The 23,439-nt window shown below is 42.6% G+C and overlaps 1 long non-coding RNA gene across 1 annotated transcript; it reads right to left on the bottom strand.

Annotated features, from left to right (window-relative positions):
- Positions 1–18,626: 18,626 nt before the first annotated feature.
- Positions 18,627–23,400, bottom strand: LOC127380377 (uncharacterized). Its single transcript, XR_007888490.1, has 4 exons — positions 23,030–23,400; positions 21,087–21,215; positions 20,056–20,148; positions 18,627–18,942 (listed from the first exon to the last, which is right to left on the bottom strand). It is a non-coding gene; the product is annotated as an uncharacterized LOC127380377 (long non-coding RNA).
- Between the last annotated feature and the right edge of the window lie 39 nt (positions 23,401–23,439).

Genomic DNA, 23,439 nt, shown 5'->3' with positions numbered 1-23,439 from the left:
AAAAAATACACTGACAAGGGCTAGCAGGAAAAGCCCTTGTGTCATTACATTTTTTTTCCAAACATAATAGAAGACACACAAGTAAATGCCAACTGTCACAGACTACATGGAGCACATCTCTAGGACATGTGCTCAGATCCAGAATGTTTATCATATCTGAAATTACCACAAAAAGGTGTGACTCACAAAGAGACATATTGTGCTGCTGATGTGGTTATAAAGCATCTTGAGGGCTGAAAATGAACCACAGAAGAGCCTCCAGAGATTGAGTGACTAAGTACAAAAACAGCAGAAGAAATTGTATTTATGTAAGCAAATGTAAAATTATACATGAAAATAAAATCCTAGCATCTAATGATGGCCCCAGATTGGCTGTTACTACTAGGGGGTGAGATTTGAAAGACAGAATAGGTAGTTACATGAAAATATCAATTCAAACATCAAATATCAGTGTTGAATAATTTACTTTAAAAACTAAGGGAAATGCTATTAATTACTAAGACACAGATACTGAAAATAATAATTAAAAAAAAAGTGTATTATGCCTCTGGGTAAAATCAATTACATGTATTATGAACACCAAGAGCATGACTGAAAGGGCATAGCAGAAATGAAAAGGTAGAGAGAAACCTAGCAAGAATAATTTTGAACCACAGAGTGGCCTTCCAATAAAGATGTGGTAGATTAGATTAGGATTAATACACCTGGTAAGGAGACAGATGGAAATATGATAAGAGGTACAGAAATCAAGGGTGGCATGAAGCTGAATAGAGAATTGGTTCTGTAATATCTGGGAGACATCAAATGATGCCAGCAACAAAACACACTATAGATAGAAACGTATATAACATTACAGCTTCTTTTTCATCAGAAGGACAGCTGCAAACTCTTAAATAATCTTAGACACTAGGTGAGCAGTTTTTATGGTACCTAAATCTACTAGCAACACTTCAGTGTTGTCCACTGGCTGAATCTTCTAGCAAGACTAGCAAGTCTAGCAAGACTCCTGAGAAACCGTAATTCTCTTACTTGACTCCTTGTGGGTACAACTTTGGACATCTTTGTGTTGCAACAAGCACGCAAATAGTAAATAGGATGTCAAGTCGCTGAGGTTTACAAACTTAAATTCTTTTCCCTTCAAAAATAAGTGGCCAGCAACCATCCCGGGCCTGTACTGCCCTCAAAACCATGGTCATACATTGTTAGGGAGAGTGCTGACCGGTAAGGAAAAAAAACACTAAAATTGCAACAATATAGATGACCATGGAAGAGCGCTCAGGCTCTGATGCTGTTTTCTTTTCTAGCACAGACACAGACACTGATAGATGAAGAGGAAAACCAAGGGTATGATCCATCTTTGCACAGTCCCAGGGGAGCCAGGGAAGGCTGTGGTGACCGATCACTTCCTTCTTGTGATTCATGGGCCACTTACTGAAAAAATCACAGTGCAGAGGAGTTTGCTGTTCTTGTTTGTGGAGCACATATCCACAAGTGATCAGGGATGAGGACTGTAGGGCCTTCATAGATATTTCTAAATTTGTGCCATATAGATGTCTATCGACAGCCACAGAATGATAGCAGTGATTCTTTGTAACCATTGTACAGTCCGGAGCTGTGTGAATGATGTCACTGTGTTTGGAATAATTCCTAAATCACATGAAAAATACTCATGGGCTGTAGTAAGTGCAGCTGAACTTAGCCAGCTTTCATTTCTGGCAGGCAGAATTATCTTTTCTTTTTCACAGGATTTATCTCAGAACCACAGACATGTTGACTGGAAGGTATCTCTGGAGGTTTCTAACCCAGCTTCCCACTCAACACAACATGGTCAGTCAGGGCTTTGCCTATCTAAGCCTTGAAAATTAAAAGGAGATTCCTCCTTCTCCCTGGACTCACTCTCTAGTGCTGCACTATCAGTCTAATAAATAAGTTTTTCCTAATGTCCACCCTGAACATCACAGGCCACATTCTGTGGTTATTGCACCTTGTTATTAGATGATTGAATGAGGACAAAAACTACCCATAACCTGCTGGCCATGTTCCTCCCAGTGTAGCCCATTATGCAGTTTGACTTACTGTCTGCCAGAACCATCTTGGTTCAAATGTGACTCCTATTTGTCCCCTGTAACACCCAGGTCTTTTCAAGCAGGCCTGCTACTCAGCTTGTGAATATCCCTCCACTGACAGAAGAGCATGTCTTTATGTCCATAAAAATGGACAGGTTGCTTTTTCCACATATTCAAACACTGAATGGGAGTCATCCCCTTTGTGACAAAGTTAATGACAAAGCTCAAATGAAAGGAATGTGAATTAAACAGTGAGTCAGTAACTCGGATTTTGTTTAGGTAGGACATGCATCAGGAACCCAAACCTTGGTGACCTGCTGAAGACCTTATATGTCCTTGCTTTCTGACAACATCACAGAAAATGGTTCAGAATAAGAAGCATAATTCTATTTTCTTAACACATCCAGTGAAAAAAAAATAAAAATTAAAAAATGTGGCTTTCTGACAATAAGGTTGGTAACAAGTTGAATATATTCATTGACTCTATTGCAATCTTCTTAAACAGAGAATTCATTTACCATGTAAGATCACAGAATCATAGAATCACAGAATCATAGAAACATTAAGGTTGGAAAAGACCTTCAAGATCACCAAGTCCAACTGTCAGCCCCTGTGACCACTAAACCATCACTCAAAGAACCACATCTATCCATTTTTTTTAACACCTCCAGGGATGGTTCTTCCACCACCTCCCTGAGCAGCCTGTTCCACTGCTTCACCAGTCTTTCTGTAAATAATTTTTTCCTACTATCCAATCTGAACCTCCCCTGGCGCAACTGTGTGTTCTGAGGTATTCTCCAGCGCTCAAGCATTGTTCAAATTGCCAGTCTCTTGACAAGATTTCAGATAGTGGTTCACTGCCATTACAATCTGTCCTTTACCAGATTCAAAATTATAAAAGCTTCTCATTGAGATTATATTTGGTTATACTGGATGAGGCTGTGATTACATAATCACTTTGATAGCTGGTTTCAGTAAATACCAAGTAGCACACATGTTGAAAGCTAGATTTGTTCTTGCAGACCAGTCAAAGACCAGCATATTATTTTCAGCAGGGAAGAAGACAGGACTTAAATCTACCATCCATTCCCGAGGAACTGGAAACTTTTCTGAAGAAAAAAATTGTACACAGAAAACCAGCAACATACTGAAGCCAGCAAAAAAAAAATTGAATACATCCATATAATTCAGAAGCCAAGTTTACTGACTATAAATCTGCAGTGAAATGCCTGGAAAACCACACAGCAGACTTTCAGCCCTGACTGTGCTTTTCTTTTCTCCCCTTCAGATGTATCAGCACCAGAAAGCACAGGGCACTGCTGAGATGCTCTGAGTGAAAAATGGTGCTTCTCCCCTATCATTTGTCCAGAGAGTATGTGTTTCACTCAGACTTGTGTCCATCACTGTTGCCATGTCTATATCATGAACATGTTGCTCTTTTTTAATTGTGGAATAAGCCCTTGAGCTCTGTATTCTTCACGTCCATTTAGTAACAAAAAAAACCCCAACAAAACCAAAAACAGAAGCAGAAATCATGGCAACTGAGGCCAAAACTGTCCATGTTTTTGCTGGATAACCAGGCAGTCACTTGCCCTGTCCTACTGGATGGAAAGCTCTCCCAGTGAACCGAGTTTTCGGAGCCTGACTGAGCTGTGCATACAGGCTGAAAGGAGGGGATGCACTATGCCCTCTCCAGCACTATTACCTGGGGCAGTCACACCAGTAGGGCTCAGTCGTCCCTGTCAGGAAGGCTTAAATTACTTCTTTTCCACTCAGTTCAGTTATATTTCTTTTCTAAATTTCACAGCCTGCTTTGTTTTGATGCATCCAGCAATGACTAAATGAGAGTGCTTCCTTCAGCCCCTAGGAGAGCCAGCATGGAATCCGACTTTTTATCCCACTCAGAAACATTTCCCTCAGATGAGCCAAACCCCATACAGCACTGCCTGCTCCCACTTTACCTTCTGACACACCGAAGTCCATCTCTTACAGATTCACAGCAGAGCCTCACCACATCTTTCCTATGGCATGAACTCCTATGGCATGCAAAGTCCCCATCCTATCAGCCAGCAGCACTAGAGCTCATAGAGCAGGGCTGGGGTGACAGCAATTGTTCTCACCACCTGTGGGGGACTATTACTGCTGGCTGATTACCTCATGTGGAGCCCACTTCCACCTGCAGCCTATAGTGCTACCCACAATATGTGAGAGTCTAAATTAGCTTAATGCCACCTTCCACAGTGAAATGAAGGAGAATTAACCCGTCAGATCCTTGATATTTTGCTTCTGATTCCTTTAAAAATCCATTATTAGCATAAGACATTTATGATAATTCATGGCTACAGATCATGTTGATACAGGTGGTAGAATAAAAGTTTCCTGTTAAGATTATGTCTCACTGTGAATTCTGCAGTGAAATTATTGGCCAAATTTCTACCCAGTCTTTAGTCATTCTCCCTCTTCCATACCGACAGGGAAGGGCTATGGAAGCAAAAGAAACGGAGAAGTGCCTAAAAGGCAGGTACCTTCTGGTGATGGCATTCCATCTTCCCAAAATTCTCTGCTTCTTAGGTTTTTGCAGGTACAAGTGGTAGAAAAGGTGAGTCATCAAGAACATTCAGCACTTGTAAATCTTTCAGTTTTACAGCCGGGCTACACTCATACAAAGTTCTCAAGTTAGTGCTGAAAGTGTGTTACACTCAATCATACACTCCCGGCTCTGCACCTATCTAAGGTCCAAACTTTCCTGAACTCACGAATTTGCTCAGGAACTGCTGTATTTTAAAGCCCAAAAATATACCCTAAATTTTCCAGTTTGAAAAACAAACTGAATTTTAACAGAAATAAGTAAGACCGATACTTAGCACACCAATTCTACTGCTGCGTTCTTCTCAGAGCAACTTTGCCTTAAATTGCCATTAGCAAATCCAGATACTAAATTAATTTGAATGATTAGCTGAAATGACATTACTCAGATATATAATTATTATTCATATTATATAATATCTTGGCCACACTTCAAGAGATGAAAATGCACTTTTCTTACAATACCATCATAGATGAACTCTACTGTTTGTTTTGAGTGGGACTAGTTTAAAGCATCAGAATTAATTGTTTTAAAGTTTTTTTGAGATTCCTTTAGGACAACCTACTTTGATTCTACAAAGGAGGAAAATGTAGATAATCATTCCAGCTAGGACAGTAGAGTCCAGATTCAAGGAGTCACATTACTCTGAGCACCAGCTCGGCCATGTCTCTTTTATTAGAGCATAAGGGACAATGTTATCACTGGAAAAAACATAACATGCCTTGGGAGGACTGACAGCCACAAAAAAAAAAAAAAAAAAAAAAAAAGAAAAAAAAACAAACAAACAACGAAAAAAACCACCTCAGTTTCCAAAACATAGATCTTATATCTCTTTTATATATCTTGGTTTGTTTTGTTGTTGCTGGTTTTTTGCTGTTGTTGCTTAGCTTGGTTGGGGTTTTCTAAGAGCACGATAGTTGCCTTATTTTCTTTTGGATTCTTGCCAACTGACTAAGACAGTTTTTCTACTATTTGCTCTGCTAATTCAACAATACCCAGTAGGTGGCCTCAGCGTATAATGTATTTCTTTACTCTTTCATTAATTCTGCTCTGCTTTTTTCATTGCAACAATTTTATTTTATTGGAATCTCCTGCTCTTGATCACTTATTTTCAACATTTCAGCATCAGTTATTTTTTAAGTACTAATCCCTTCAAATATTACTCCTTTTCTGTTGGTGAAAAAATAATAATTAAAAAAATAAATAAAACATTCAGTTTCTAGAGTGCAACTAATTATTTGGGAAAAGAACAAACAAGATCCATACAGTTCTACTCTGGCTTAGAGATACCACTCATGTATTTCTCAATTCTCCCTGTACCTCTCATTTTACATTCCTCAGGGCTTAGAGAAATATTTTCTCTATCAAATTAGACATATTATGCAGGTCCAGACAGACATACCCATATGGGCTGACAAGTGTGGTAGATCCCCAGAGTCTTCTGCTCTGGATCTTTCAAAGAGCTATTAATGACTCTTGTTCTCCCAGATCTCCATCTTCAGAATTCAACTTTTGGGATACAGTCAGTCCCTGCTTATGAACAAAGTTGTTACCTACATTCATCATTCTATGAGAATGTCCTTTCAGAAGTTCTTTTGATAAAAAAGTCTGAAATGCATTCTTAGTGAAGATATTAATTATCCTAATGCTTGTTCTTGAGGGAAACATCTCTTAGTTTCTTGGTAAGCAAGAGTACCTACAGCTGTGATCACTCACACAAACATATTTGCAGCTTTTTGTATTTTCAAAAATCAGAATGAATTAAATACAAGTATGTAAGACATATTTAAAGTTGTGTACCTACCCTTTATCACGAAATAGGAAATTCTGAACTCAGCCAATTAGTGGAATCACTTCTATCATATTTTGTCTTGATGAGACCCTGTATTCATTCTAGCTTGTCACAAACAGTGCAATAAATCCTGTAACACAAGATCAGTTGTCATTTTCATTATGACCTTCTACACTGAAAGAAATGCCAGTGTATTTGTGAAACATTTTTGCCTATTAAGTATATTTGTCTATCATGGATCTCCCCAAACTTCCTGACCCAATCTTTGGAAGATAATTGATATGTAAAGTCAGCCTTTGGCTATTGCCAGTAAGCTAATAAGACAGACAGTCTTATAGTTTCCCTACCATAATGAGGCCTGAAACCAATTTGGCTAGGATCAAGGAAATATGAAGCCTCCAAATATTTCTGGAATTGCCTCACTATAAACTTTTTGAAAAAGGCAGATTGAAATGTCCTATAATAGATGTGACTGCATCAAGAAACAGATATTTTTAGATTCACGTTAACAAGGGCTTCCTGAGGAGAAGTTGGTGTCTGGTCCTATTGTACCCTAACAACACTCTCAGCTAAGTGTGGTATCTTCATTGCCCAGTGCCTCAATGTGGCCCCAGTTGTCTTCATTTAAGGCTTTGTTTACTTGAGGACTCTAAGGAAAATGTCTAGTCAAGACAAATTAACTAGTCAATGTATATAAGTTAGCCTTTATTATATTTTCACTCAGAAGAAAGGCAGTTTTATTTCACAGGAGGCTAACATACGGTGACCTAAGTTACAATGGAAGAGAGCATCCACATAGGGTTTCAGTGCAACTAAGCATATGTGCATTAGTTTATTTCATTTTAACATTCCGGATTGTCCCAGTGCAGGCAAGTCCTAAGAAAACAATGTTAGCAGAAATGAAAACTTGGGCTTGCATTTGTCCCCTCCATAGCCTGCTCTGCTGCCATGGAGACAGACAGCTCTGTCAGAATCTGGTAATCTCATCTTCAAAGAAACAAAAACATTCTTGGTGAAAGAGCCTGCAAAGATCTATTGGCCCTAAATGTGATCTTGCATCCTTCATCAAAATCCCACTTCATCACAAAAGGATACAGAACTGTGCCACCCATGTTTTCTTCTCATCTCTTTCTCTGACTGGTAATGAGAGCTAAATTTTAAATTGTTCCATGAGCAGCACAACAAATGGGTCCTGCATAATCCCCTATACCCTTCAGCAGAACCATCACAGCACCCCTACGTCCCTTCTGCACCCCTTCTGCTCCTGAGCACAACTCTTCCAACTCTTCCCCATCAAGGCAGGACCCTGCAATATCTCATGCAATATCTTCAGTCCACCCCTTCATGCCCAGCTCAGCCTACTATGTTGGTTTTAGCTGAGATAGAGTTAATTTTCTTCATAGTAGCTACTATGGGGCTCTGTTTTGGATTTGTGCTGGAAACAGTGTTGATAATAGAGGGATGTTTTATTTACTGCTGTGCAGCGCTTACACAGAGTCAAGGCCTTTTCTGCCTCTCACCCCACTAGCAAGTAGGCTTGGGGGTGCACAAAAAGCTGGGAGAAGACACAGCCAGGACAACTGACCCCAGCTGACCAAAGGGTTATTCCATACCGCATGATGTTGTGCTCAGTATACAAAGCTGGGGGAAGAAGGAAGGGGAGATGTTCAGAATGATGGTGTTTGTGTTCTCAAGTAACCATTATACCTGATGGAGCCCTGCTTTCCTGGAGTTGCCTGAACACCCACCTACCGATGGGAAGTAGTGAATGAATTCCTTATTTTGCTTTGCTTGCATGCATTGCTTTTGCTTTACCTATTAAGCTGTCTGTATTTCAGCTCACAAGTTTTCTCACTTTTATACTTCTAACTCTCTCCCCTATCCCACTGGGTGGGGGTAGTGAGCAAGTGGGTGTGAGGTGCTTGTAATTTTTGGCACACAACGTGGGGCTCAAAAGCTCAAGATAACAACATATTATATTGAAATGTGTTAGATCGTATTTATAACTGTTACTGTTGTTTAACTATTAATTGGCAGGCTCTTGTGCTTGCCATGGGGCTTGCTTGCCTTACAGTAAATTAGAGTATTGTGATAATTAGCAGCTGTTTTTTGCTTTCTCTGCTTGCTGTAGTGCTGTACTGCTTATCATCTTACTCTGCTGTGCCTGAGAACATTTTGATAACAGCAGTGACCATGTGCCTGGGCTGGCAGGTGACCAGGGCATCGCTGCTGTTCCTGTGTTGTTGTACTGAACAGGTTGGAAATTCAGTGTAAACTCAAGTCAAAGAGACAGTGACCTGTGGTAAGTCTGTGTGGAAGTAGAACAAGAAGCATCTGTGGCTATGGGTAAGGCCACACTGGAACCAGTGTATCTCTGAAGGCATTGTGGCCCATGGAGAAGACCATGCTGGAACAGGTGCACCTCAAAGTGACTGTGGCTGTGGAGAAGTCTGTGCTGCAGCAGGTATACCCCTGGCAAGGCTGAGGCTCATAGATAAGGCTCCACTTGGAGCAGGTACACTTCTAAAGGACTGTGGATATATCCAAGCCAGAGCAGGGGCAAGGGGAGGAGTTCATTGCAAAGTTAAACCCTATGGTCCGGTCCAAAGAGCTCAGGGGTGGGGACTGTAATACCTTTAAATTGTTCTAAGTTGTGATTTGAGTTGCATGTCATGGGGATTATTACAGCAGAAACCCTTTATTGCTAGCCAGGCTATGAGCAAGGGGTGGAGTTCATTGCAATGTTAAATTCCGTAACCTGGCTTAAAGAGACCAGGGGTGGAGATTGCAATGGTAATACCTTTACATTGTTGTAACCCCTCATTTGAGTTGCATGTTATGGGAATTACTGTAACAGGAATCACATGAACCAATGGAGCACAAGCCGTATAAGAAGCAGAGCAAGTGCAGCAGTGACCTGACCTGAGCTGGCCTTGGTGCACACCACACAACACACCACCTCTCCTGTCCTGAGTGACTACCACAGCAGACAGAGGACAATGTCACGGACTAAAGGAACTCAGTGGACATTTTATGGACATTTGTGGACATCTATGAACATATTACAGACATTTCACAGGGGAAGACCACAGGCTAAGGGAATACTTGCGTATTGTATCAGAGGATGGGAAGGGTGGTGGGCCTTAATAAGGATGTATTGGACAGTGTGAGACCTGATCATGATGTAAATGGTATGAGATGAGGGGTGGAGAATGTGCTGGTTTGGGCTGGGATATTGGTAATTTTCTCCCTAGTAGCTACCAAGGGGCTACATTTTGGATTTGTTCTGAAAACAGAGTTGATAATAGAGGGATGTTTTAGTTCTTTACCAGTGCTTTCAGAGTCAAGGCCTTTTCTGTCTCTCACACCACCCCACCAGCAAGTAGGCTTGGGGGTACACAAAAAGCTGGGAGAAGACACAGCCAGGACAGCTGACCCCAACTGACCAAAGGGTTATTCCATACTGCATGATGCAATGCTCAGCATATAAAGTTGGGGGGAGAAAAAGGAAGGGGGCTGGGGGGTGATTGTCCAGAGTGATTACATTGGTGTTGCCAAGTCACCGTTACACCTGATGGAACCCTGCTCTCCTGGAGATGGCTGAACACCTGCCTGCCCATGGGAAGTAGTGAATGAATTCCTTGTTTTGCTTTGTTTGCGGGCACAGCTTTTGCTTCACCTATTAAACTGCTTTTGTTTCAGCTCACAAGTTTTCTCACTTTTACACTTCCGAGTCTCTCTCCCATCCCACTGGGTTGGAGGAGTGAGCAAGTGGCTGTGTGGGGCTTAAGCCCTAGCTGGGATTAAACTATGACAGCTACGTAGTTCACATTCTTGTTGTCTTCTCTCCATAGTTCAGCCTCCTCTATGTGATTCCTGCTAGTTTGGTTGGGGACTGACAGCACCCTATCCAGACAGCACCAGAGGACTGCCCAAGTGTTGACTGCTTCTTGGAGCAGGCAGCGACTCAATTCTTCTTGCTTTTCCTTCCGTTCAACTCTTTTCTCTCCTACAATTCTTTACAATAAGTATGGAAATGTGACTTCTATGTCCTTCTGCTAAATATTCCTGATTGGATTACTGGCAGGGCAGCCAAAAGACAGCCTGGATAGAAATGTGTCGTGATCAGAAACCAGGCCTCTGAGATGACAGTCCTGGGGTCTCAATCCATACTAAAAAACAGCTTTCCCTTTTTCCCACAAAAAGACTTCACCTCACTCCTCATTTCTTTGCCTATGTAAAAGAAACAGGAAATAACTTATCAAACCTAGTGTTCAGGAAGCTGTTGGGAGTGTAAGACACCGATTGTATTTTGGGAAGTGGCTGTTCTTTAGTGCTGAAGAAAGAACAGAGTAAGGCTTCTAACTCTCAACTATATATTGAAATGAATAAATTAAAACTACATTCAAGTGCTTGGGGATATTTGTATTTTGGGATTATATTCTGAATACTGAACTTAATTTAGAAGGAGATCCAACTGTTTTTAAAGAGAGAAGAAGTGACACATGAAAGTCATTTTCATGTTAGCTGGAGAGACATCGAAGGAAGTGCAAATTTAACTCTCAGACTGGGAAGGACAAAACTACAGCATATTTCAGTTTCATGAGATTTAAATAAGCCTCCTCTTCACCAAAGAGTAGACTGAGCTCTCACAAGCCATTGCAGATGTTGGCTCTGCTCCTTCCAGAAGGTGGTGCCAGAAAATCTTGACCTCTTATTTCTTACTCTCCTGGAGCATTTTATACCCATATGGTTGTACATAATTTGGGTGATTATAGCAATCACAAGCTCTTAGTTAACACACCTCTGCCATGCATAAACTACTAAAGTGTCACTGGCCTTGGCTTATCTTCCACCCAACACACTGATTTATCCTGATCAATGTAGTGATTTAACTACTGCAATGCATTCTCCATTTCTTTGATCAGACCTTGGGATAACTGCAATAGGCTCAACATGAGAAGAATCTCAAACTTTCCAAAAAAAAAAAAAAGAAAAAAAAAAAGAAGGAGTCAAGCTAATAATCCCTTTATAAAGAGACATCACTGGGTAAAAAATTGGCAGGATGGCCAGCCCCACAGGGTTGTGGTGAATGGAGTTAAATCCAGGTAGTTGCTGGTCACAGCTGGTGTTCCCCTGGGCTCAGTACTAAGGCCAGTTCTCTTTAATATCTTCATCAATAATCTGGACAAGGGGATCAAGTGCAACCTCAGTAAATTTGCAGATGACACCAAGTTGGGTGAGACTGTTGGTCTCCCTCAGGGTAGGAAGGCTCTGCCAAGGGACCTGGACAGACTGGATCCATGGGCCGAGGCCAACTGTATAAGATTCAACAAGGTCAAGTGCCAGGTCCTGCACTTGGGTCACAACAATGTCCTGCAACACTACAGGCTTGGGACAGAGAGGCTGGAAAGCTGCCTGGCAGAAAAGGACCCAGGGGTTTTGATTGGCAGCTGGCTTAAAATGAGCCAGCAGTGTGCCCAGGTGGCCAAGAAGAACCTGGCTTGTATCAGGAATAGTGCAGCCAGCAGACTAGGGAAGTGATTGTCCCCTGCGCTCAGCACTGGTGAGGCCACACCTTGAATACTGTATTCATTTTTGGGCCCCTCACTGCAAGAGGGACATTGAGGTGCTGGAGTAAGTCCAGAGAAGGGCAACAAAGCTAGTGAAGCTGGTTCTCTTGTCTAGATCACAAGTCTTATGAAGAGAGGCTGAGGGAACTGGGGTTGTTTAGCCTGGAGAAAGGGAGACTGAGAGGAGACCATATCACTCTCCACAACTACCTGAAAGGAGATTGTAGCAAGGTGGGGGTTGGTTTCTTCTCCCAAGTAACAAGCTTTAGAACAAGAGGAAATGGCTTCAAGCTGTGCCAGGGGAGGTTTAGATTGGATATTAGGAAAAAATTCTTCACTGAAAAGGTTATCAAGCATTGAAACAGGCTGCCCAGGGAAGTGGTGGAGTCACCATCCCTGGAGGTATTTAAATGACCTGTTGATGTGGTGCCTAGGGACATGATTTAGTGATGGAGTTGGCAGTGTTTGGTTAAAGGTTGGACTCAATGACCTGAAAGGTCATTTCCAAAGAAAATTATTCTGTGATTTATATAATTCTAGCAGCATGTCCAGTACCTCAGGTAGTTGTCTATAGTGTGTCCAGCAATAGGAAATGTGAAATGGAAAGTACCAGCTTTTTACACACAGCTTTGCCACTTGCAACAGTTCAACGTGAATTAAAGAGGGTGAGCTGGCAATACTGCCTGTTGTAAGGATGATGCATGTGGGGGAAAGATGAGTAGGTCAGTGGAAAGGAGAGGGTTGTCCCCAACACACTGTCAGGATTCGGCACATTTAGACTAAATTTCTTCTTTCTCTCATTGGTCTAACATAATTTAGCTATTCTGAAGCATGACCTTTAGCCGTGCCCCATGACTGCAAAAAGTATTGGGAGAGAAAGGACCAGACTAGGATCATATACCAACCATGCGCTGCGTTCAGTGTAAGTCACACTTCTGAAGTCAGGCAATAATGAGTTAAAATACACACTGAAAACATCCCAGCTCTGCTCTCTTTGAGCTGTTGTAGTTTAATTCATATAAATTAATTCAATAAATATATTTTGCCTGTGAAGATTATAGATATTGTTCTAGAATTGAGGCCCCAACACTGATTTCATTCCATTGCCAAATCTAAGCATATGTTTACATTAGACTTATGAAAACAAAGTGTACCACACAGCTGTGCACTCAAGCTTTTAGCCTGGTACTCAGAATTAACCCCACTTCTGCTAAATTTTACAACTATTCATTTAATTCTCAGCTACATCACTCTCACACAAAGCTATACTTCCACAGGCCTGCTATGGACTCTCACAGCCACCTCTTCCCTTTACATTAGCAGCTCTGAAAAGACCATGGCAGTTCACTGCTTACACATGGCATAAAACTTGGATTTGGCCATTCTGGATTCATTTTGGAATATCTCTTCTCTTGTTTTGACCATATAAATGGGGTGGATCATCTCATGGCCCAATAATTGCTCTCAGGTTGCTCCAGTTAATGCCTGAATCGTGCAATGTAGCATCACCTGACACTGGGGACAGAGCCAGATAGCAGCAGATAATTCCAGGTGATTATTGCCAGTTCTGGTAGGCAGAGCTAAGGTTTGATTAGCATGCACCCTGACTCACTCAAACCTCACTCTGGTTTTCAAAGATCAGAGTGTTATTGAACTGTTCATGCTGAAAGAGTGTGAGACATTACAGAGCAATTTTGACGTGTTAACATTTTTTCTGCAGTGAAACCAGCAAGATTATTGAGCTAATGACCATGCTTTTTAAATCACAAGCTCACTTGTTTCTTTCCTCACCCTTCTGCATGCAATCCTCTCTTCCCTTGTGTGACCATCCCATTCAGAAAACTTGAGACAGATTATCTCTCATGAGTCTTTCATGCATAGCTAGCCCTGTTTTTCTGGTTTAACAGCTTATGCATGGTGCTCGTTTGCTGTAAACGTAGTCATAAGCCTAAAAAGCTTGTATTTTACCTGTGCAAACTATTCCGTAGTGTATATTTTTCTTCCACAACAAGAAATATGATTGCATTTGAAACTGACATGGAATACTGGAAAATATCATCCTGCAAAGACTGTAGCCACTTTCGGTTTTCACCTGCAAGTGTTTTTCTGAGTGTCGCAAAATACACTAAGTTAAACCCAAACAGACATGGAGAAATGGGAGAAGTTTAAATGGATACCTTTGTTATTTAGTTTGTGAAACTGCAATGCTCTTGTGCTCGGGACTTGCAAAAGGGTGTCTAATCTTCACAAGAAACACCTAGTACTGTGCTCTTGTCTTTATTGTAAAAATGAAAGCCCCCAATTTTGCATTTTCACAGTCAGTAAACAAAGAACAAGACTGTACAGAAAAGACATGAGAAGTTTGAGAAATACAATAATAGGGAGTGTAGGACACGTATGACTGTGTGGATAACAAACAAAGAAAATAAATTTAAAAGAAAAGGAACACATATTTGAATTAAAAATTAACATTTTCATGCTAACACCAACAGTAAGATAACCCATAATGGAAGCAAATCTTGTCTTCCTAGCATAGCTAAGTCTCAGAGAAGGAGTGCAACTCCAGTAGATGTGAACACAAGCTTAGCACTAGAGGATCGTTGCCTTGGGAAAGAACCCTTCTCTTCTTCTTTAACAATATTATAAAGTTATTTTAAAGGTGTATCTGTACAAGGTGATTGGATAAGTTTTATTACTAAACTACATTGACCTATATGAGGTCAATCGCTATCAACTGCTGATACAAAGTTATCTTATCCCCTCTGAGGCAACAAATATATACTGTTGTAAATCTAAGGTGGCCTTTGACTTCTCCCCATAGTGAGCTCCAGTTCTATTTATTTCTGAGCCTTCTCACCTCTGACATCTTCCATTCACCTCCAGTTCTGTCAGGCCTTGATAGGTGATCACCAGCAACTGGAACTGTAGTGAGGTTAGGTAAGGCTGAAAACAGCATGATGACAATCTCACCTGCTCCAATTTGCACATGTTTAATTGCACAAATATGAAAGCCCAGGACTTCCTTACCACATTTGTGCCACTTTTCTTGGTAATAAAGAACACATGGACAAGTAGTGGTTCCACTGGAAGCACAGATTAGCCTGGGCATTCATTAGATCTGAAACCCAGACACCAATGACTCAGCTGTTCAGCACAATTGTTGGCTCAACTGCTCAAGGAGCCCGATGGCCTTCACTGCACAGGTTTCTCACCTAAGATTTCAGTTACAGGAGATTGAACCATAATACTAAAATCACAGACAGAGAAAATTCATCTATGCTACTACAAATAAGTCTTATTTAAAATTAGATTATTGTTTTGTGAATCATATTAACCTATCAAATCTGAAACCTGTGTACTGCACTGATCTTCATATATTCAATGATCCACAGGTTTAGACATTTTACGGACAGTTAATGTAACCAGAATAAAAATCTAAATATAGAGGCATGAGATGAAAACTACACTCTCCAATGTAATTTTTCATCCCCTGACTTTAAATACAGAATGGAATGGAGTGGAGTGGAGTGGAATGGCATGGCATGGCATGGCATAGAATAGATCAATTGGAAGTGACCTACAATGATCATATAGTCCAACTCCCTAAGCATTTCAGGGCTGACCAAGAGTTAAAGCAAATTATTAAGGGCATCCAACAGCAGTGTTGGACCACCCTCTCAGTGGTGAAACACTGAAATGTTTCTCTTACAGAATAAAGAAACAACACAGGTCTATTTATCTAAATTTATTTATTAAAAAAAGAAACAACAAACAACAACAAAAAACCCCACCAAAAACACAACAAACCAAACAAACAAACAAAGCAAGCAATTCACTGAGTGAGTTGTTCTTGAGTACTTTGCCTCCTATCCAAATTTCATTCATGTTTCACTACATGCAGGGACAGTCATATGGAAGTGAGACCCAAGAGAAACAGAACTGGTGAAGAAGTGGACAGCAAACATTAGCAAATTGTGGAGACAGATCTGAATATTTGAACAATTTGAACATTGAGCAAGATGTAGTAACAACAGACAAGTCAGTCATTATTTCAGTAAGTTTGGAAATCATTCTGCCTTAGTGCAAGGTACTCCGATGTGTTCTTGTTAGAGGAGCTCTGCATTTTACAATAACATTTCAGCAAGTTACAGCAGGTAACTTACTTAATGGTTGGCACCATTCAGGCCAGCACCCTCCTGGTACCAAGGAAAAGAAGTCAAGGAGGATTTGTGCCAGTAAATGCTGCTGCTACCTGTCTTCTCCTCCCGACTAGCTAATGTTCAGGCCCATGTAGCAGAAGGCTCTTACACTGCAGTCCTGACCTGTGGAGCATGTTCCTATGTGATTTATTACTCCAGCTTTGACTACTGTTATTTTCCCTCCTCACCTAGGCTTCTCTGAGGGGGCTGCAGGAGTCTGCATCAGAAATCCTCCTGTTCAGTTTTCCAGACCTAATGGAAGGAATTAAGAAAGAAGCAGATCCTGTGGGTCATTAACAATGTATTCTCCATTCTTATATCCCTGATGCTTAAAATGTTTCTGGCTTTGCTGCATTGAGAACTGATCTGCCACCAGCCTCTCATAATCTCCTACACATTTCATTTTGCTGATACTCAAGCATCTGAGCAACCTCCTCTGTGGAAAGTCTTTCCTTAGATTTCTGAGGTCAGTGGGGAATGACCGAGACTCGGATAACCGTTTTAGCAACGGGGATGAGCAAGTAAAGGATTGATTGTTAAGATTTAAAGAGGCTAAATAAGAAATAAATTTTTAAAAATTAAAAAAAAGTTGTAGAGGATAGTAAGGGGGGAACGAATAAGACAGTGGTCAGCTTGAGGTATTGGGAGCGATGAATGGAATAGTGCACAAAAAATGAGTAATGAGAAGAGCTGAGAATCTGTCCTTAAAAAGGTGTGTCTGAGATAGAGCCAAATGTTGCAGAGGTGATGTTAGGGAGACTGCTGGAATTACAACATGTAGTAAATATGGCTTGGCTAAGAAACTCCCAGCTGTTTACCGCAAGCAGGGACAATTCTCCTAAAGAAGAAGGGCTGTGGTCTGTTGTCGATACCAGAAGAGCTGAGGAAAACACATCACCATCGAAGGACAGGCTGTGGGGAACACACGGAAAACCAGGAATTGCGGATGGTTTAAGCCTTATGTATTACAAACGTGGAAAAATAAATAGCAACCCTGGCAACACAGAGAAGTAGGCCTGGTTGTAACACGGACTGTAACACTGAACCCGGGCACCACGCAATGATGGGGTGGAATCCTGCTCGCAAGCCCAGGAGCCCTTCCCCAGCCGCGGGACTGTCATTGCAGGAGCACACCGAGCTGTTTGTTAACACAAACCCTTCAGCACCCACATTACCGTGCCAGACACCCACGCCTTGGTCGGGCGTCACTGCCCAAACGCGGCCGCTGACACACGCCGGCCGGCCCGCCCGGGGGGCCCGGCGGAGCCCCCGCCGAGCCCCGCCGCCACCAGCAGGTGCCATTTTGTGGCACCGGAGGCTCCAGCCCCTCCCGCAGCCTCCGCAGAGGCCCCGCGGGCGCTGCCGGGCCTCCCGCCGAGCAGGCCGCCGGCACCGCGAGGTGGGGCGCTGCGGCTGCCCCTGCCCGTGCCCAGGCCCGCAGGCCCCGCGGGCGGCCCCGGCCCCGAGGGCAGCTCCGGCCGCCTCCCCGCGGGACTACATCTCCCGGCAGCCCCGGGGGCGGGCGGGGCCGCTGGGGCAGCCCCGGGGGCGGGCGTCCCGGGGAGGCGGGAGCGGGGCCGGCGGGCGGGGCGCGGGGTGCGGGGCTGGTCGGGTCGTGCGGCTGGCAGCGCAGCTCGGCGGCCGGCGGAGGCCGTAACTCCTGCCGGTCTGACAGCATCACCTGGCGGGTGGAGAGGAGTCGGGGTGCTACAGCAGGAGGAGACAGGGGTTCCTCCCTCTCCTGGTTTTCCGGCTCGGCGCGCCGTAGGGAGGGAGGGGAAGCGGGGTTGGTGCTGGAGGCGCCAAGCTGAAGGGGAAAGCCCGGCAGCCCGGGTAGCACCGAGCCGGGCTTCTGTGTCCCCGCTCCCGCGGGCAGCGCCGGTCAGAGCGGAGGGGCCGTTCTGCCGCGCCTGGGCGGTTCCGCGGGGGAAGCAGCTCCTTCCTCTCGAGGGCTGCGGCACTTCAGAGAGAGATGTTTGGTTTTTAAAGTCATTAATTACATTGACAGCATCTCTAGTGGTCTCGCGGGCATCCTGGGGAGGAGCGGTCAGGGGATCGCTGTGCACAGGGAGGGGCTGTGACCGCGTTTTGTGGGCATTTGTTCCAGAAGGTTCATAGAATCATACAATCTTAGGGGTTGGAAGGGACCTCGAAAGATCATCTAGTCCAACCCCCCCGCCAGAGCAGGGTCACCCAGAGCACATCACACAGGAAGGTGTCCAGGCGGGTTTTGAATGTCTCCAGAGAAGGAGACTCCACAACCTCTCTGGGCAGCCTGTTCCAGGGCTCTGTCACTCTCACAGTAAAAAAAAATTTTCTGATATTCACCTTAAACCTCCTATGCTCCAATTTGTATCCATTACTCCTTGTCCTATCACTGGTCATCACTGAAAAAAGCTTAACTCCATCTTCTTGACACTCACCCTTTACGTATTTGTAAACATTGATGAGGTCACCCCTCAGTCTCCTTTTCTCCAAGCTAAAGAGACCCAGCTCTCTCAGCCTTTCCTCATAAGGGAGATGTTCCACTCCCTTAATCGTCTTTGTGGCTCTGCGCTGGACTCTTTCAAGCAGTTTTCAAGTTCAGGCCCTGGAGCAGCTCCACGGGGACTTCAGCAGACCCTTGCCTGTTTCCCAGGGACCTGAGGTTAGCAGGCACATCGCACATCATCTTGTTTCTCGTGGCTTTTCAGGCTTTTCTGTGGAGGTCCGGGAACGTGAGCTACTTAAAAAACCAACCAAAAAAACCCAGAAAAACCCAACAGCATCCAAAACACCACACACACACACATACAAAAAATAATTAATCCTTCAATAATCAATCGGTTCCCCTAATTGCACAATATAAATATTATGTGCCTATACACTAATGCCAACAAACACAAGGAAGTCAGATAAAACCCCAAGACTTTACCTGTGTGTAGGTGACATACTAATATTGACAAACTGAAAACATGCACTTTACATACAAAATGAAAAATTCACACAGATTATCCAGGGATCGAAAGGCAGAAAAGCAGCATTTCCATAGTTAATCAGAAACTGCTGTAATGTATGAGCACATCAGCTGCATTTGCTACATTTATCCGTCATGACCATTAAATGAAAACCTATTTCCTGTGGCTTCAGAAGTCCCTGAACTGACCACGTCTGTACACACTAGTCTGCTTTCCCTGTTCTTACACTGTTTCCTTAAGTACGTGCTGCTGGTTACCTGAGAAGTAAAATCTTAAGTTAAATAGACATTTTGTAGAACACAGTATGGCTGTTCTTCTGTAAACAACTAGTTTACGGCCAGTACTGTATAGCTACATGAATCAGTCATGTCTCATCAGCTGTGTAATTTAGCTTTCTGAAATGGAACACTCCTTTCTTTGAGCTGCTCCTCTGAACAATTAAGAACTTTCTCCATAATCACTTTATGAAGTGTCCAATACTCATACATAACTTAGCTGACTGCTGAATCTCTGAAAAGGGGATTATGTGAGGCAATTACTAGAAAACACTGGGTAAGAAGTACCTTTTCTGTGTGTGTGGTTTTTTTGTTGTTTTTTTTCATAGTCAATCTGCATGAAGGGGTACGATTTGCAGCAGGAAAATCAGTCTGATTTCCAGGACTAAGGATGCTGAGGGAAGGGCATTTTCTTTTCTTCCTTTTATAACTTGAGGACAGTGTTGCCTTTTTATCACCTACTTATTTAATGTGGGAAACTAAATGATAATTCTTTTAATCTACATCATTAGAGTTTCTATTCCTCTATTGCACCCCTCTCTTCTCAACTCTCTACCAAGATGCTGAAATGTATACTGTAATAATGCATACTGTAATCACCCTTACCATTCATCTGCATAGTTTCAAGTTGTATTAGATCCTAGATGGGGGAAGATGCAGGAAAATCAGTCTTCACTCAGCTATGAAGATGTGGATGCACTGTGGATTAAATCGTGGTGTGATTATTGTTTTCTATTTTCTTATCCATTTCTTCCCTGAAAAACTATTACTTCATATATTACTCTGACACTCTTCACAAGGCTCCCAGGGCTCTTTCCATAATTCAGAGATAAACATTTTGGGTTTAAAAGCAAGCCATTTTCAGCCTGACAGGTTTTGAAACAAAGTCCATCCTAAAAGCAAATTCAGTGGTCATGTTTTGTCCAAGTGTAATTTTCAGGGAATGGGAAGAAGGCTAAGGAAAATAATGTTAATGGTGAAGCTTTTTAAAAATAGTTTTGTTTTGGCTTTGAGCTATGAAATTAACATATTAACATATCGTTTTCAAGTCGAGTACCAAAAAATATTTCAGAAATTGACTGAGCACATGAAATAAAAAAATATAAGGAACCTACTTCATATTCAGATAAGTGAGAAATGCCGAGGTGAGAAACTAAAATCCCAAATCTTTACCTACAGGCTTTTATCCATTAGATCTTTTTAAGTTCACCACACTGTAGTAGAATGCTCAGGGAATGAAAGACATAGTGTCAGTTCCTGACACTGACTATCATACTGGAAACATGGCAGCTTAATGGGCTGTGAACGCTCAGATCTACACATCCAGTGACTAAGTAAGGATGATACTTAGTGCTGGCATGTTCCTCTTCCCATGAGGATTTGTCCCTTTCTTAAGCTGATTTTCAAGGGACAAAAGCTTACTATTTAGTGCACCAAGATGCTGGTTATATTCGTTGTGTAGGTAGCAAAAAGAAGATGTTAGTGCAGCATGTCTCATCTCCTCACCCTCCCTAAACAGGACTTCGCACTCTGCCCAGATGTATTGAATGTGCCACTACTGGGTAACAGTTTGTCACTTCAGCAATTCCTGTATTTTTTATCTGCTGACAAAGGGAACTAGAATTAAATAAACTTACGTTAGAGGGTAAATATTACTCAAGGGAAATGCAAATGAAAATTCAGAACACAACTCAAGTCTTCCGCGTTCACGGTGATGATCCTTCCTTTAGACTGGAATCTCTTTTGCCCCAGCTGTTTCTCTTCAGCTGGAATAAGAAGAAAAAGTAAATTTTGAAGAATTCTGGCTATGTGGTGTTTGTCCTAGTTCCTTCATAGGCAGTATGATAGACATGATTTCTATTAGCAAGGCACTAATTTTCAAACTAAGACTTACGCCTCTTTGGGTAGTTGCACTACATGACTAAAGACAAGTTTGTGTATGCTGCAACTGCAGTGCAATTTCCACTGGAAATTTATTTGGATTCTACAAGTGTTGCAGCAGACTTACAGAATGTCTCACAGTATATAGGTAACACGGGTAACACCTGTACTTTCTTTCCTAATTCTTGCCAGTCAAATGGAAGCAGAAGGATCAGACTGTTTACAAGCATATTACTCTATTCTGCTTCAGCAGCTGGAGTAAGTGGGGGGTAATTAACACTTTACTAACAAAATATTTATCATATTTTCAGTGCTCTGATAGAAAAGAGTGAGAGTGCTTTGAAGAGAACACAGCTCCAATGGTAAGCCAGGCTGTTGTTGTTTATTATTCTAAAGTGCATTGATCATTTGTTGCGACATCCATAATCAAAATTAGACAGTGGTGAAATCAGGTAAATATAATAGACACCCTACTAGAGATTCACATGAAGCATAAATAGCAATTCAGTGTGCTACTCGTTATGCTGTTCCACTAGAGCTGCCAATATCTACCCAAAAACAAATGCCAAGAGCTTTCTGGAAGTTAAGGTAGACCAAAACACAGTGCCACCCTCGGTAAAAAATGTCTACAGACTAGCAGTACACTTAGGTAACACAACTACTACAGAGAAGCCAGTTTAAATGTTCCTCAAACTTGTTTTTGTGGCTTGAATGACCTTGGGTGCGTTTGAAAACATCCAGCACAATGTTACAAAAAACACGCAAACAACAAGGCCAGGTTGGATGGGGCTTTGAGCAACCTGGTCTAGTGGGAAGTGTCCCTGTCCATGGCAGGGAGCTGGAACTAGGTGAACTTTAAGGTCCCTTCCAACCCAAACCCTTCTGTGATTCTATGAACACCAGTCCCAGTTCTGCATTCCTGGGATTTTGCCAGCACTCACAAGTTGGTCCAAAAATACTCTGTGGCAAGAAGGAGACACTCTCATCTAACACAAATTAGGGTAGTTCCATTCTGGACTTGAATCAAGAGTAGTGATTCCATTTTGGGTCTTCTCTGACCACAGGTCAAGGAAGACACTAATTTGACAGTCTTAAAAAGAGTATCTTAAGTTTAAGGCTGATTTTAGCCTTTCATCATACAGACAAGTAAACTCAAGACAGTGAGTTTTATTTCAGCAAATTTTATTCCATAAGGTTATTACTTGCAGGAAATCTTTGTACCAAATGGAGAAATGAGCCAGGCCTCACACATTCTAGCCTCCAATGCCAATCATAAGGTCAGTCTCAGTGTTAAATGCTATTGATTTCCAAGTATTACTACAAATAACTTATTTTATGTAAACCTTTTTGAACATTTAATTGCTGCGAGCTTTTCACACTTGCTTGTATAGAACAAGCCACTGTAAATCATGCAATCTGCAAAAAGAAAACAGTAGCCCCACCCCAGATTTCATCAGTATCTCTGTTAGGTTTTCCTCAGCCTCTTGGATTTACTATATTAATAGAATAATACATTAGCTGCGACTAAAATATTCTAATAGAACAGATAGTTTCTGTTATGTGAATGGCTCTTGAGGGGGCAGCAGTCACAATGCAGAGCTGAGACTCTGACCCAAAACTGCACAGCTAAAAGAGAAGACCTTTTGACCTCTTTCAACAATACACAGAACTCGCAGGGGGAGCAAGAAAAAGGAAATACCTTCAGTCACATTTTTTTCTGGTGGTACTAAGCATCTTCTCCTCATACGGACATCCTTTGAAGTTGTAAATATTTAGCGCTCTCTAGCATCGGAGTTCTGCTGCCTAAGGTTGAGCTTAAGGCAAAGAGCACCCTCCAACGGACCGAAGGGAAGATAGTGTCTATGGCAGCAAACACAGAGCCCCGAGAGCCTCTGCCCAGCGAGCTGCTGCGTCCTTGGAGCCCCCTTGGAGCCCCGGCGAGGAGCCAAAGCGCCGAGCGCCCGCCCCGGGCCCGCTGCTCCCGGCCAGAGCTCATCCCCCCGGCCCCCGGGCATGGGCGGGGAGCGAGCAGCGCAGCCCCTGCCTCCGTCCCGCCCTCCTGCCGCCGAGGGCCCCGCGCCGGGCCCCGCAGCCCCGCCCCGTCCCCGG

This window comes from Apus apus, chromosome 2, assembly GCF_020740795.1.
Source record: "Apus apus isolate bApuApu2 chromosome 2, bApuApu2.pri.cur, whole genome shotgun sequence".
In the NCBI taxonomy this organism is placed as follows: Eukaryota; Metazoa; Chordata; class Aves; order Apodiformes; family Apodidae; genus Apus; species Apus apus.
Note: the sequence above shows the minus strand (reverse complement) of the source record. Positions and strands in the feature narration are given on the sequence as shown.